Here is a 15,774-nt window from a genome sequence, read left to right on the forward strand (position 1 = left end):
CCGGGGAAGACCCAGGACACGCTGGAGGGACTATGTCGCTCGGCTGGCCTGGGAACGCCTCAGCATTGCCCCGGACGAGCTGGAGGAAGTGTCTGGAGAGAGGGAAGTCTGGGCATCTTTGCTTAGACTGCTGCCCCCACGACCCGGTCCCGGATAAGCAGAGGAAAATGGATGGATGGATGGTTATGAGACGAAAAAAGGTGGATTGCTCTCTCCGGGTTTGGATTTTTATGCCGGATGCCCTTCCTGAAACAACCCTCTTTATTTAACCGAGCTTGGGACTGGCACAGAAGTCACTGGTATGAAACCCGTGGCTAGATACACACTCCTAGGGGCAATTTAGAGTCTCCAATCAACCTAAGCTGCATATCTTTGAACTGTAGGAGGAAGCCAGAATACCCAGAGAAAACCCACACAGGCACAGGGAGATCATGCACCCTCCACACAGAAAGGCCTGAACCCAGAACTTTCTAGCTTTGAGGTGACAGCGCTAACCACCGTGCTGCATTGCACATCTATATGCCACCATTACATGTCACTAACTGTGTGTCTCCTCTCTCCCGTAGTGTGTCCTTTCTCTCTCCCTGTACCTTTCTGCAGGTAGTCCTGGCTATGGAGCTGTATGTTTCTGATGAGCAAATGCCAGCCATATCAACCTGCCCAGTGTTTGTTGTTTCTTGTTGCTTTTCTTTTATTTTCTCTCTCCTCTATCCACTCACCCCAATTGGTTGAGGCAGTAGGCCGCCCACCAAGAGCCGGGGTCTGTTGGAGGTTTCTTCTGTTAAAGAGAGTTTTTCCTCCCCACTGTCACCAAGTGCTTGCTCAAGGGGGATTTGTTGGGTTTTTCCCCTATAACAACAACAAAAACAACAACAACAACAACAACAAGGTCTAGACCTTACTTTGTAAAGTGTCCTAAGATGACTTTTGTTTTGATTTGGCACTATAAAAATAAAACTGAATTGAAAGAAAACTATTAATTAAATTAGTTTGGTATAAATAAAAAGAAGAATATTTACACAAAAACAATTACAGTAAAAGTTGCTTACTTGGAATGGCATCATTATCCACACTACAGGACTCCAGACTTGCAGCTAGAGTTTTGACCAAATAAGAAGCTGACTGCCTCATTCTGGGGCAAGGACAGTCTGTGAAAGCACAGTGTAGATATTTCAGATAATGTATTTATTTACCATTTAGGAGAATGCATGTAGCCATTTTTGGTAATCTTACCCTTGCTTCGGTTCATAGTGGCTGCAGTTTGCCTCAGAATTATGAAGACGGTGCAATGCTTCCTATAAAATACAAGACAAAATAAGTGCCTTTTGTGAACAAACTTAAGCGTGTGCTTAAGCTAGTTAAAGAAACAAAAACAAAAGAATTTCTGCTAAAGTGTGAAATTATGCCTGTATGTAGCAGCATTTAATAATGGTTAATAACACTTCTTGTACATGACAATTACAGATGACCAGAGCAGGTTGGACTACTGATGTTGGACGAGGAAGCCTGGCTAGAATTCAGTGTTACAGTTCATCCTAAAGGTGTTGAATGTGAAATTCTCTTATAATCCTACTTTTTCATGCGCCTTCTCCTTCCACGCTCCCTTTCTGTGGCCAGCTATGACCATTTATTCATCTGTTGCATTAGACCAGACTATTTCCTCACTGCAGAAAATAAAGAAAGGGAAAGAAAAAAAACTTGGTATTGTGCCAAAGTCACCCAAGATAGCCTCAGATGGACAAATTCCCGATGTGATATTTCATGGTGATATGTTACATAACTAAATAATATGACAGCCATACCTTAAGGGAAGTTTGAGAGTACCAAACTGCTGATGTGAGTGAAGCTCAGCTGTTGTAGCACTGTGGATGATGCTCAGGACTGCTTCTTTGGATACCCACATAAATGTTACAATGGCTTGCAGGACTCTTATCTGTTCTGCTTTGGTCATGTTGAGCAAAGACAGCTTAAACTTCACTCTGGACTGCTGCTGCTTCCTAGGGGAGGGGACTCTGAATTCTTGGGTGTAATGCAGCAATGTCCATGTCTGTAGTGTGCAGTATATTTTTACAATGGCTCAGTAGCATTCATCATTACCCATAATAATAAAGCAAACATGAGAGTCCCGAAAATGTCAAATGACTTTATTTATAGAGATCCACACAGTCATGAAAACATCTGCTGTCTGTGTTCTATCCAGCTTGAAATATTTTTGTTAAAATAGACACTTCACTTCATCACTTGTACAAAAATAACTAACTCATGATATATTTATGGTATAAATATATAGCATCTGTAGGCTAATATTGCTGTAAAAATTTAAATCCTAAATACAGCCGTCTCGTGTTTTCTTCAGTGGCGGACATTTGCCCCCCTTTAACTGCAAACTACTGTTTTACTTCCAGTTACAAAAGTAAAAAAATAATAAATACAAACAGCTGATTTTTTTTAACTCTGTACATTCTACAAAAAAAAAAAAAAAAAAAAAAAAACTTAAAAAAAAAGAAGTGTCTGGAGAGAGGGAAGTCTGGGCATCTTTGCTTAGACTGCTGCCCCCACGACCCGGTCCCGGATAAGCAGAGGAAAATGGATGGATGGATGGTTATGAGACGAAAAAAGGTGGATTGCTCTCTCCGGGTTTGGATTTTTATGCCGGATGCCCTTCCTGAAACAACCCTCTTTATTTAACCGAGCTTGGGACTGGCACAGAAGTCACTGGTATGAAACCCGTGGCTAGATACACACTCCTAGGGGCAATTTAGAGTCTCCAATCAACCTAAGCTGCATATCTTTGAACTGTAGGAGGAAGCCAGAATACCCAGAGAAAACCCACACAGGCACAGGGAGATCATGCACCCTCCACACAGAAAGGCCTGAACCCAGAACTTTCTAGCTTTGAGGTGACAGCGCTAACCACCGTGCTGCATTGCACATCTATATGCCACCATTACATGTCACTAACTGTGTGTCTCCTCTCTCCCGTAGTGTGTCCTTTCTCTCTCCCTGTACCTTTCTGCAGGTAGTCCTGGCTATGGAGCTGTATGTTTCTGATGAGCAAATGCCAGCCATATCAACCTGCCCAGTGTTTGTTGTTTCTTGTTGCTTTTCTTTTATTTTCTCTCTCCTCTATCCACTCACCCCAATTGGTTGAGGCAGTAGGCCGCCCACCAAGAGCCGGGGTCTGTTGGAGGTTTCTTCTGTTAAAGAGAGTTTTTCCTCCCCACTGTCACCAAGTGCTTGCTCAAGGGGGATTTGTTGGGTTTTTCCCCTATAACAACAACAAAAACAACAACAACAACAACAAGGTCTAGACCTTACTTTGTAAAGTGTCCTAAGATGACTTTTGTTTTGATTTGGCACTATAAAAATAAAACTGAATTGAAAGAAAACTATTAATTAAATTAGTTTGGTATAAATAAAAAGAAGAATATTTACACAAAAACAATTACAGTAAAAGTTGCTTACTTGGAATGGCATCATTATCCACACTACAGGACTCCAGACTTGCAGCTAGAGTTTTGACCAAATAAGAAGCTGACTGCCTCATTCTGGGGCAAGGACAGTCTGTGAAAGCACAGTGTAGATATTTCAGATAATGTATTTATTTACCATTTAGGAGAATGCATGTAGCCATTTTTGGTAATCTTACCCTTGCTTCGGTTCATAGTGGCTGCAGTTTGCCTCAGAATTATGAAGACGGTGCAATGCTTCCTATAAAATACAAGACAAAATAAGTGCCTTTTGTGAACAAACTTAAGCGTGTGCTTAAGCTAGTTAAAGAAACAAAAACAAAAGAATTTCTGCTAAAGTGTGAAATTATGCCTGTATGTAGCAGCATTTAATAATGGTTAATAACACTTCTTGTACATGACAATTACAGATGACCAGAGCAGGTTGGACTACTGATGTTGGACGAGGAAGCCTGGCTAGAATTCAGTGTTACAGTTCATCCTAAAGGTGTTGAATGTGAAATTCTCTTATAATCCTACTTTTTCATGCGCCTTCTCCTTCCACGCTCCCTTTCTGTGGCCAGCTATGACCATTTATTCATCTGTTGCATTAGACCAGACTATTTCCTCACTGCAGAAAATAAAGAAAGGGAAAGAAAAAAAACTTGGTATTGTGCCAAAGTCACCCAAGATAGCCTCAGATGGACAAATTCCCGATGTGATATTTCATGGTGATATGTTACATAACTAAATAATATGACAGCCATACCTTAAGGGAAGTTTGAGAGTACCAAACTGCTGATGTGAGTGAAGCTCAGCTGTTGTAGCACTGTGGATGATGCTCAGGACTGCTTCTTTGGATACCCACATAAATGTTACAATGGCTTGCAGGACTCTTATCTGTTCTGCTTTGGTCATGTTGAGCAAAGACAGCTTAAACTTCACTCTGGACTGCTGCTGCTTCCTAGGGGAGGGGACTCTGAATTCTTGGGTGTAATGCAGCAATGTCCATGTCTGTAGTGTGCAGTATATTTTTACAATGGCTCAGTAGCATTCATCATTACCCATAATAATAAAGCAAACATGAGAGTCCCGAAAATGTCAAATGACTTTATTTATAGAGATCCACACAGTCATGAAAACATCTGCTGTCTGTGTTCTATCCAGCTTGAAATATTTTTGTTAAAATAGACACTTCACTTCATCACTTGTACAAAAATAACTAACTCATGATATATTTATGGTATAAATATATAGCATCTGTAGGCTAATATTGCTGTAAAAATTTAAATCCTAAATACAGCCGTCTCGTGTTTTCTTCAGTGGCGGACATTTGCCCCCCTTTAACTGCAAACTACTGTTTTACTTCCAGTTACAAAAGTAAAAAAATAATAAATACAAACAGCTGATTTTTTTTAACTCTGTACATTCTACAAAAAAAAAAAAAAAAAAAAAAAAACTTAAAATATTTCTCACTTACCTGAAACAGGTGCAGCTGTTTTAAGCTACCTCCATGTTGAACAGCCGACTACCCGTGGGTGTTTTAGCTCATGAGTGATTATTTCTTACAGAAATGCACCTTGGGAATCGTAGTCAATGACCAAGCTTTAATAAACTATTACAAAATTAATTAAACGTTTGATTACTGGGACACTTCAAAAACCTTTACATAAATAAATAAAATAAATCAGAAAATGAAAAATAAATAACTCGGAATTATCCGAGTGGAAACATAGTCTTAAATAATTGTTGTTGTTTGCCTGTTTTTTTTCCCCCCAAGTTGATGCAGAAAAAAGAAAAAAAAACAAAAAAAAAACAACACAACTTTACTGACCTATACTATACATGCAATGTTTTCACCACACACATTAAAAAAAGACTTTCCATTTTAAGCACAACCAATGAAGCCACAATGAACCAGTAACTATATTCCACCCTACTAATCAGTAGCATCACTGATCTTTGAAACCTGTGCCTGACTTGCCTGATGCTGGATGGTGAATTTTTATGTGGCTCAATTTCTACTATCACAGTGTGGCCCAAAGAATTGATATAATGATTTGAGCCAAATGCTGTGAGTAACTATCTGCCCATATTGTGTTTTCAGTCATTAATATGGTGCCATCATTGTCACACTTGGGACATTTTTTGCACAGAAGCCTAATGCCAATGCGGAAACTGTGCCAACAGTGCCACTTTGAAATTATGCCAAATCAATCTGCTATGTGGGTATGGTTAGAGAATTTATGGATGTGGGTATAAAAATGATAGATATGTTCTTTGTTAATACTTTACACTGGAAATGACCATGATCAAAACATACATTCATTCAGTCATTCATTCATTCATCTTCTATACCTGCAGGGGGGGCCGGTCCCTGCAGGAGTTCCCAGCAGTTTTCTGTACTTTCTGCAAATTCCCATGAACAGCCATTTGCCTGAACTTCCATGACAATTTACAGTGCCGCTTACTGACAAAAATCCAACTATTCATGCAGTGTTATAATCCCCAAGGGGAAAATGAAATTAAAGCTGTGGATGTTCATATCAAAAGACTTCATCTTTTGTAGACTGTAATACTGATATATATTATATTTAAAGATCAACTCCAGAGACATTTTAATATTTATATTTGCATATAAAAACACTACTATAAACAATAGAATTTTTCCTCAAAAAAAACAAAACAAAAAAAAACAACAAATCAATAAACCTCTGTAAAGGGCCTCAACACACATCTAGTTTTTGTCCCTCAGTGTGAATTACACCATGACCATATGCAAATGTACCTATAGTCTCCCCCCCCAAAATAGCTGCTTCTCCCACATAGCCCCAATACTTAAACTTGAATGCATAAGGGAAGAGTAGAACTGTAATAATCTGCTAAGTGTAACATGAGAGGCAGATAATATATTGCATGTTTGAGTGCCTCTGTTTGCCTCTCATGCACAGGTATAAAATGTTCAATGCACATAATACATTCCTTCTTACACATAATTACAACTAGTGATGCACTGATACCAGTATGAGGTCCAATACCACCCTTTAGTACTTGTACTCATAAAAGCTGTCTGATTAATATGCACCGATACTTCTTAACAGCAAGATTACATATACCTCACTCTGGTTGAGCCAGTTGTTAGGCAGTGGAGAAGAAATTTCAGTGGTTCGTGGATATTTTAAGGTAAGTGAGGATGATAAAAGTAAAGCCAACTGTGAGATTTGATTCTCTGCTGCGCTGTGTGTCTGAGTGCCCCTCTCTCCCTATCACACACAGACACAAGGTCGCATTTTATAGAGATGTACAACAAAACCAACATTAATTGGGAGAGTATTTAGTCACTTGTTGAAAAAGCTGAACACAACAACAAACTTTCCGGACTATAAGCCACACCAGAATATAAGCCGCACTGACTAAATTTAAGACAAACAAAACATTTTGTACATAGCGGCTGGTGTCCACATTGTAACATGGAGATATTTTGACAGCCAGATCGATCGCCTGTAACTTGAAAGTGTGCCAAAGACCATCTTGACACTCCACAATACTACTGGGAAAATGTCCTGTGGACAGATGAAACGAGAGTAGAATTGACTGGGAAGAACACACAACATTGTGTATGGCATAAAAAGAGAACCACATAACATAAAAACATCATCCCAACAGTGAAGTAAGTTGGAGAGGGCATCATGATGTGGGGCTGCTTTGCTGCCTCTGAACCTGGACCACTTGACACTATGGAGGGGAAAATGATTTTCCAAGTTTATCAAGGTATCTCATTAGTTCACTGTAAAATAAAATCCTGCTTACATGTTAGGTGAAAAGAGACTATGTCATGTTGTGTTTGCAGTGCTGCATTCAGTTTTTTATATATGCAGCACTGTTGTGTTATTGGACTATTGTATTTATGTTGTGTTATGCAGCAGTTGTGGTATTTATTTTTATTTTCGAGTAACATTTCCTCAATGCAGACAGAAAAAATTTTTTACATAAAGCTTTATAATTTAATAAATTTATTTGAAATCTTGTACTGATCGGTCGCGACTTGACAAGTGGGTTGGAAAGTGGGTCCCAGGGTGGCACCAGTTGAGAAACACTGCCCTACAGGATAATGTCAAGGCGGATGTCCACAAGCTAAAGCTCAGAACAAGCTGGGTGATGCAGCAGGACAATAACCCTAAACACCAAAGTAAATGTACTACAGAATGACTTCAGAGACATAAAATCCCCCTTATGGAGTGGCCCAATCAGAGGCCAGACCTCAACCAAATAAAGACAGCTGTTCACACCAGATGTCCTAAGAACATGGCTGAGCTGAAGCAGTTCTATAAGGAAGAATGGTCCAAAATTCCTCCTGGACATTGTGCAGGTCCACAGTGGAGTGTCAATGTGCTCTTTCACAAACTTCAGGTGTGTAGTAATGTTCTTTTCACTTAAGCAGCGATTTCCTTCATGGTGTCCTGTCATAGACACCCTGCTTGTTCATTGTTTTATGTACTGTGGACTCATGAACACAGATGTTATCTACTTCCAATGAGGCCTTCAAATCTTTAGCTGTCACTCGGGGTTGTTTCTTTACCTCAGTGATGAGTCTTCATTGTGCTCTTGGGGTCATTTTGACTGGGTACCCACTTCTTGGTAGAGTAGCCACAGTCCCAAAGTGTCGGCATTTGTAGATCGTTTGCCTAACTGTAAACCAGTGAATTTTTAAAGTCTTTGAAATCACTTTGTAAACCTTTCCAGCTTGAGATTCTCTGAAAGCTCTTTTTCGCGAGGCATGGCTCACATAAGTATATTCTTCTTGTGTGGAGCAAAAGGTGTGAGTGGTTTTTATCAGTCAAAGTAGCTCTAGTCCACACCTCCAAACTCATTTTCTTAACAACTCCAGGTATGCCAACACCTGACTCCAATTAGCTTTTTTGAGGTCATTAACTCAAGGGTTCACAATTAGATTTTTTGAGGGTTCACATACTTTTTCCACTTGCACTATGAGGTTTGTATGGTTGTTCTCAATAAAGACATGAAAGGTCAAATTTTTTTGTTATATTAGACACATTATATCTGTCAATATTCTTGACTTAGATGAAGATCAGATCACATTTTATGACAAATTATTGCAGAAAACCATGAAATTCCAAAAGGTTCACATAGTTTTTCTTGCCACTGTGTGTACACGCACACACACGCACACACACACACGAGAGAGAGATGCCCAGAAAAATTAAGGGAATACTTAAATCACATATCAAATCTTAATGAATGAATTATTGAAGATGAAAACCTTTACTAATGTACAGTGTATAATTTGTTCAGAATAAAATGACATAACAGTTAATGTCCATGCAAATTCTCAGTCATCCAGGTCAGCATAACAGTTAATGAAAACCAAAATCATCAACCCATGGAGGGCTGTATTCACAGTGAAAATCAATATGAATCAAAGTACAAATAATGTGCTTCTTTTCCCCTTGGACTGATCTAGAGTGTCACATCAAAGTAGTGTGGTTTTCCTTCTCCTGAGATTTTTGTGCCATTTGTCTTGTGGACTCGATGAGCACAGTGAGCCCCTTCAGTATAGCTGGGAGTTTCTCCTACTACTTTGTAACTCCAGTGTGGACACTGTGGATCCTTCAGCAGTTTTTCCTGTTGGGACAGTACAGTTGGATTCCTTGGGAGGAGTCTGTATTTAGGAAAAGGGGAAGATGTGGTAATGTGCGCCAAAGGCTGAATCCCCATTACTATTATTATGCTTTCTAATGTTCAGTCACTTCACAATAAAATCTGCAAGCTATGGGCAAATGTCAGGTTCCTCACAGAGTATAAATCTTCTTGCTTTCATAGAGACACGTATTAAAGGACAGGATGCTGACTCTGAGCTGGATACATCAGGGTTTGGAGAAGCGTTTCGGCTAAACAAACCTGCCCAGTGTTTGTTTTGTTGTGTGTGTTGTAGCTTGTTGCTTTTCTTTTCTCTCTCCTCTATCCACTCAATCAAACCAGTCGAGGCAGAAGGTCGCCCACCAAAAGCCGGGGTCTGTCGGAGGTTTCTTCCATTAAAGGGAGTTTATAATCCTCGCTGTCACCAAGTGCTGCTCAAGGGGGATTTGTTGGGTTTTTTTCCCCCTCTATAATAATAATGTTGTAATAATAATGTAAACTTTTGTTGTGATTTTGCGCTTTACAAATAAAACAGAAATTGAACTGAATTCATCACAGGCAGAGCAGCTGCTAGGTCTAAGGTGAGGAGGGAGTTGTGCTTCTCAAACCTACAGTAAAACACATTCAGGTCGTCTGCCAGTTGATCGTCTTCCACAGCAATGGGTTCAAAGTTCAAAGTGTGGTCTCCAGTAGCTAGTGAAGTTTTTCAGGCTTCTCCACACAGACGAGTCGTTGGCTAAACCCTGAGCTTTCAGCTTTTCAGAGTAGTTCCTCTTTGCTGCTCTGATCTCCCTTGTCAGTGTGTTCCTGACATGTCTGTACAGGATCCTGCCCCGACATCTGTAGGCCTCCTCTTTGGCACAACGGAGCTGCCTGAGTTTTACTGTGAACCAGGGCTTGTTGGTGCTGTATGTGCAGAAGGTCTTGGTGGGCACACACACACACACGTCCTCACAAAAGCTGATGTATGATGTCACAGTGTCACTGAGTTCGTCCAGGTCTGTAGATGGTGCCTGAAGTACACTCCAATCTGTGCAGTCAAAGCAGGCCTGTAGCTCTCACTGTGCCTGCTCAGTCCATCTCTTCACTGTTTTGACCACAGGCTTCGCAGCTTTAAGTTTCTGCCTATAGGTTGGTATAAGATGAAGGCCACTTTCCCCCCGACCAGAATGTCCAAACTGCCATTTGCATTATCAAAAATCAGAGAAAGAGTCAAATTGAGTTGTCTCTGGTCAAGTTAATCCGGGATGGTTTGAAGAAGACTGAGAGAATGAGGAAAAAAAACCAAAACATGAGAGAACGCACAACCAAGGCAGCTATATGTGGTGCCATGAATATGTAATATGGGGAAGTTTAACTGACTTGGTATTATACTGTGATGATCAGACCAGAATGGTGATGATCAAGTGTTCCCTTAATTTTTTTTGAGCCAATATACACTAACTGGCCACTTTATTAGGTAGAGTCGTATGCGATTCTATGTAACACATCCACCTTAACATCTGTGTTCATGGAGCTCAAAATTTTCAGTTTTTGGTAAAACTGTCATAAATGTATAAATTCAATTATGCTTATTATTGTGTTCATAGGTAAAGGTAGTGTTGCACTGGACTACATTATATTCAGAGGGCAGGAGAAAAACACAGAGACACTTCTAAATATAATGTAGTCCAGTACAACACCAACTTTAACTGTGACCTCAATAATAAGCATACAATTTAATCTATACATTTATGACAGTTTCACTAAAACTTTAAACATTCTGAGCTTCATGAACACAGATGTTAAGGTGGATGTGTTGCATTGAATTGCATACAACTGTACCTAATAAAGTGGCCAGTTAGTGCATACACACACATATATCTCACTTCATACAATAGTGCACAGACAACTTCTTACAGTTGAATGCTGATACAACAAAATAACTATTCAGCAGCTCAAACACACCCCACATTAGACTCAACACTACGGCTGCATGATTAATCGTTTTTCAATCTCAGTCACGATTCAGACCCCTACACAATCTCATTTTCAAGTGGCAACAATTTTGCTGTGCTTGCATTAGTAAACATCAACCTAAGTTCTCATTTTTCCTCTCTAGGCTGTGCCAAACAATAACAGGAATGAGTTACAATGCATATTGAGCTGCACACAGTAAGGGACGATGGATTCAAAACAAATCCGATGTGTAAAGATGACACCAATAATCTGAGGCATACTCTGCACAAGCAGTGCTGTGCATCTTCCGATGGTAAAATGATAAACTTGTACAACCATTTGAAACTTCACCACAAAACACAATACATAAAGTTTTGAATTAAAAAATAAATAAATAAAGCTAACGTGCAGGACTACTGACAGTGGATCACATGTTGTGAAAGTGGCCTCCCTGAATATTTGGGCAACGATTCAGTGTGTGGGCCACAGGCTACATCTGGCTAAAGGTGAATTGTGTATTGGGTATAATTGTGTGTATATTACATATGATGATGTTAATGAGCATTTTATTGACTAAGAATCATGAGAAATAATTATGAGTTAATGAAAAACATTGTGATTCATATTTTATCCAGAATCAGGCAGCCCTACTGAACACTACCTCCATCCACAGCATGACAGTTAAACAGATTAACAGGTCTTTAAATACAGTATGTTGGTCTCACCACTGATAATAAACTCAGCTTTGACAAACACATAAGTGACACCACCAAATGATCCCAGCAGAGATGTGCGCTTCTTCAATATGTTCACATGTTAACCACCAGGTTAACATGTGAACATATTCACCAGGCCGACCGACAGCAGAAATGCTGTCCAACAATAATTGCATACTTATGTCAAATGCGTTTTTCATAGAATGAAGTTCTGTTTGTTACATGAAAAATGAGTCCGAAAATGCCCTCCATCTGAAATGACATTTATTGCATCTGTGAATGTGACATGCCGTGTTATGGGCTTCCCAGGTGAGTCACTGTTGTTGGATTGATTTTTTTTTGCCATGGCAGCAAATATTTTGGCATGGCAGGGCACCACTGAGAAATTTTACCAGTGAAAACACTTCCCCCTGAATCCATACCTCACATTATTACCATCAGGTCACAGATACAGGTGTTTAAAATGGAGAAGAGCTTGCTTCAGCACAAGTTTTGTCTACTCAGCCACTGTAGCTCTAAACAAACTACATCACTGATGCTGCTGTATACTTCTGTACCTTTATATTTGTCTACTTACTATGGGCTTGGGTCTTATGTTGTGTGAATATACGTACTACATATGATTCTGTGTTCTGCAGCTGTTTCCCCTTTACAGTAAGACTACTCTTTGAGTCCCTTAAAAAGCACTACATAAATAAATGTATTATTAGAATTAATCAGATTCTATAAGAGATTTGAAAGGATTCAGATTCAATAATATGCTACTGAACCACATTGGTATTCTTTTTGTTAAATTTGCTGACAATGTGAAAAATATTGAATAAGTCTTATCCTTTAACCAAGCTTGTCAAACTAGCAGATCTCTGCAACAGAAAACAGCAGAGTAAAACGACTCCCCAGAAATTAAAAATGCAGAGCTAGAATTTGCTTATAGACAATATCTCTTGAAAAAATGGCATGCAAACACACCTTTTAGTAAATGAGTAAAACCTGCAGCAAATTGCACTTTGGCATTGATTCTGCTGAGAATGTGGATAAGGAATGTCCACTGCCAGCTGCCAAAACTGTTATCTACTGAAATGACTTATAAATTCAGGCTACAGTGAACAGCAGCACCAGGGAGCAAAGACATAAAAAAAAAAAAAAAATCACTTTGCTTAAACCACACAAATGTGCGCCTGCGTGCACACACACTCACTTCCATATCATTGACTAACTTCTCTTCAGCTTATCTATCCACTGACTTCAGGAAACATGAAATAAAGCACTGACTGTTATGCAATATACAACACTGGCATGAAGAATCCTAATCTACCATCATACACAAAGAACAGTTTGAGTAGCTGAGTGATTAAACATAATATGCACCTTGATGGAAAAGAGCTTCTGCAATGAGATAATCGCCATGATGTTACAGGCTGACATCCATAAAAATGTCTGCTAGGAAATAATGATATTACGAAGCCACAATAATACAACTGGTTCAAATATTATGCTAGTATAGTAATTTGCATTTAGTAATGCCAAATACTGTGTAATGATGCTGAGTCACTAAGTAAGAAACAACTGGAAATATATATTTAAACAATTCTAAATAATTGGGAAGGTCATATTGCCAACATTTGTAAAGCACTTCACCATCAAAAACATTCAGATTTTTAAGACCAACAACCCGAGTCTCTTTCAAATTAAAAACGCATACACATCTAATACTGCATGTATGTTTGTATGACATTCATAAATGTGTCTAATGACAGACGATACTGTACCAACAACACACTTAAGTGTCTTGTAATTATCATTTCACACGTCTGAAAAACATCACTGTGTCACGCAATGAAATGAATTGTTCTTGAGGGTGCATATACATACATACACACACAAACCTGCGTGCAAGGGATATAATTTTACCGGACGTTTGATTGTGATTGTTGTAATTGCTACAAGCCTGTGGGCAGGGGCAGTACCGAGAGCAGCATCAGCGAACTTACAAAACATTTTCACTAAAACTGATTATTCTTCAGGGGTTATATGTATGACGAAAAAACACACTACTTCTCTCGATGCAGAGTTGATATCCAGCTATAAACCATAAGATATGTAAATGTGTTCATAAACAAGAGAACTTAAACTGGACATTATATTAAACGGAGTTTGGCCTGACGCTGTGTCCATGGTAGAGAACCGCGCGAACAGTAGGAGAGGCTGGGCTGGTGTGGTTACCGTTAGATCCCAAAACTCGGGAGCAGATTCTGGGGGACGTGAAGTATCCCTGTACAGATAGCCTATGTGTTTCCCTTTACCTTAATTTTGACTTAACCTAACTTTCATCCTAACCCTAGGCAATTGTGTCATATGATGCTTAACCTTACCACAATGTTATACATTAACCCTAACCCATACCTCTTTGGATCTAACGTTTACCAGCCTGGTACTGGTTCTGTGGAGCCGGAGAAATGGCCATTAACCACGGCTGCCATTGATGTTAATGATTAAAGGGCATCGCATCATTTGTGCACGAGATAAACAGTATTAATTACTGTACGAGGAAATGGTTTTCCAGCTCTCGCGGTGTACAGCATGGATGAAGTCTAATACATGCTGAACACTGAAATTCACTCGTCTTTGATTTTACCACAATTTAACATCAAGCTGTCAAAAGCATTAACGAATAACATCTGCTGTCATTGCAGGCTCGGCAGTGGGGTTTGTGTCTTAACTTACCTGATTATTTCGAAGCAAACCCGAACCGACGACTTAACCTATGGCCATATGCCTTTCTTTCCTCGTTCTGTTGGGACGGTAACAACACCGGACGGGATTTGTGGGCGAATGAAAATGTTTCCAGAAGAAGAGCCGTCCAGCCGGCTGTCCAAAATGAAATGTCTATAATCCCTCCCTCAAGCAACGGAGTGTTTACTAAACGGACCGTAAAACTGTGACGGTAGGAGAGAGACCGCTCTTAATAAATACTGCTCGTTAATATGGTTGTCAGTTCTTCTCGCGAGAGCACCTATGTTTGATTGCGCTGTCAATCAGAATGGAAAAGCTTATGCTGCCAAAATTCCCCAAGCCAGGGGTTTGAAACACACTGTCTGTACTGTAATTCATTGATTGTGATTAAAAAAGATAAAGAAAAGAAACCAAATGTTACAGCTTTAACTAGAAACACTGACTACACAGATGGCCTTGTGCAGCTCTCTAGCTAACAGTTAAATCAAAACCAGAGCAAGAGAGTTAAGGATATAAAGTCATCTGAAGCCCAATTAAAGTAATACAAGATAGAGCATGAAACAATTTAAAAAGTTAAATGTTTTTCTGTGCCATGGATGTTGTTGTTATGGGGGGAGGGGGAATCTAAGCACACGGCCCTGTATGAGAATACTCTGATGGTGTTCTAGCTATAATTTGTAGCCAGTTTGCAGTGAATAATACAAAGGAAATTGAGTTTTTAAAAATGCATATTAAATTGCAATTGCAATATTTGATTATTTTCCCAAATCATTCAGCCTTACAGCCTGCTCTGTTGCAGTCTTTCAGTGATTACCTGCAAATAGATTCAGTTTAATAGCTGTATACTTGTGATTTGAAACCAGCTTCATATTGGGTACAAGAATGAGCTAGAAACTATTGTGTGAAACTGAGTTAAAACAGCCATAATGCAAGAAAATATCCTGTATAGAATCTGAATCAGAATCTGAATTAAAATCAAAATCGGTTTTATTGGCCAGGTGTGTTGGACACACAAAGAATTTGACTCTGGTACACTGGCTTTCAATGTGTATGTACAATGTTCTTCTGTAAAGCAACAAGTAGACAAGAAAACAAGATAAGCCTGAGAGAACAGGGAAAAAAAAAAAAAAAAAAAAAAAAAGAAATAAAGAAAAAGAATGTCCAAGCAAGAAAAAGAAGTGTGCAAACAAGAAATGTGCAAATAACACTTAAAAAAAGCACTTATATATGCAGTTTAGATGGCATTTTTCAGATTGATATATATACAAAAGTATATTTAC

At 39.2% G+C, this 15,774-nt stretch overlaps 1 protein-coding gene across 1 annotated transcript in view; it reads right to left on the minus strand.

Moving 5' to 3' along the window:
* The window catches only part of ache (acetylcholinesterase (Yt blood group)), a 47,876-nt gene extending 33,123 nt beyond the window's left edge, over positions 1-14,753 (minus strand). Inside the window, exon 1 of the mRNA XM_020595002.1 lies at positions 14,486-14,753. The gene's annotated coding sequence lies outside the window, so the exon portion shown is untranslated. The remainder of the gene's footprint in view (positions 1-14,485) is intronic.
* Between the last annotated feature and the right edge of the window lie 1,021 nt (positions 14,754-15,774).

The sequence above is a fragment of the Monopterus albus genome, unplaced genomic scaffold (assembly GCF_001952655.1).
Source record: "Monopterus albus unplaced genomic scaffold, M_albus_1.0 scaffold25.1, whole genome shotgun sequence".
Lineage (NCBI taxonomy): Eukaryota > Metazoa > Chordata > Actinopteri > Synbranchiformes > Synbranchidae > Monopterus > Monopterus albus.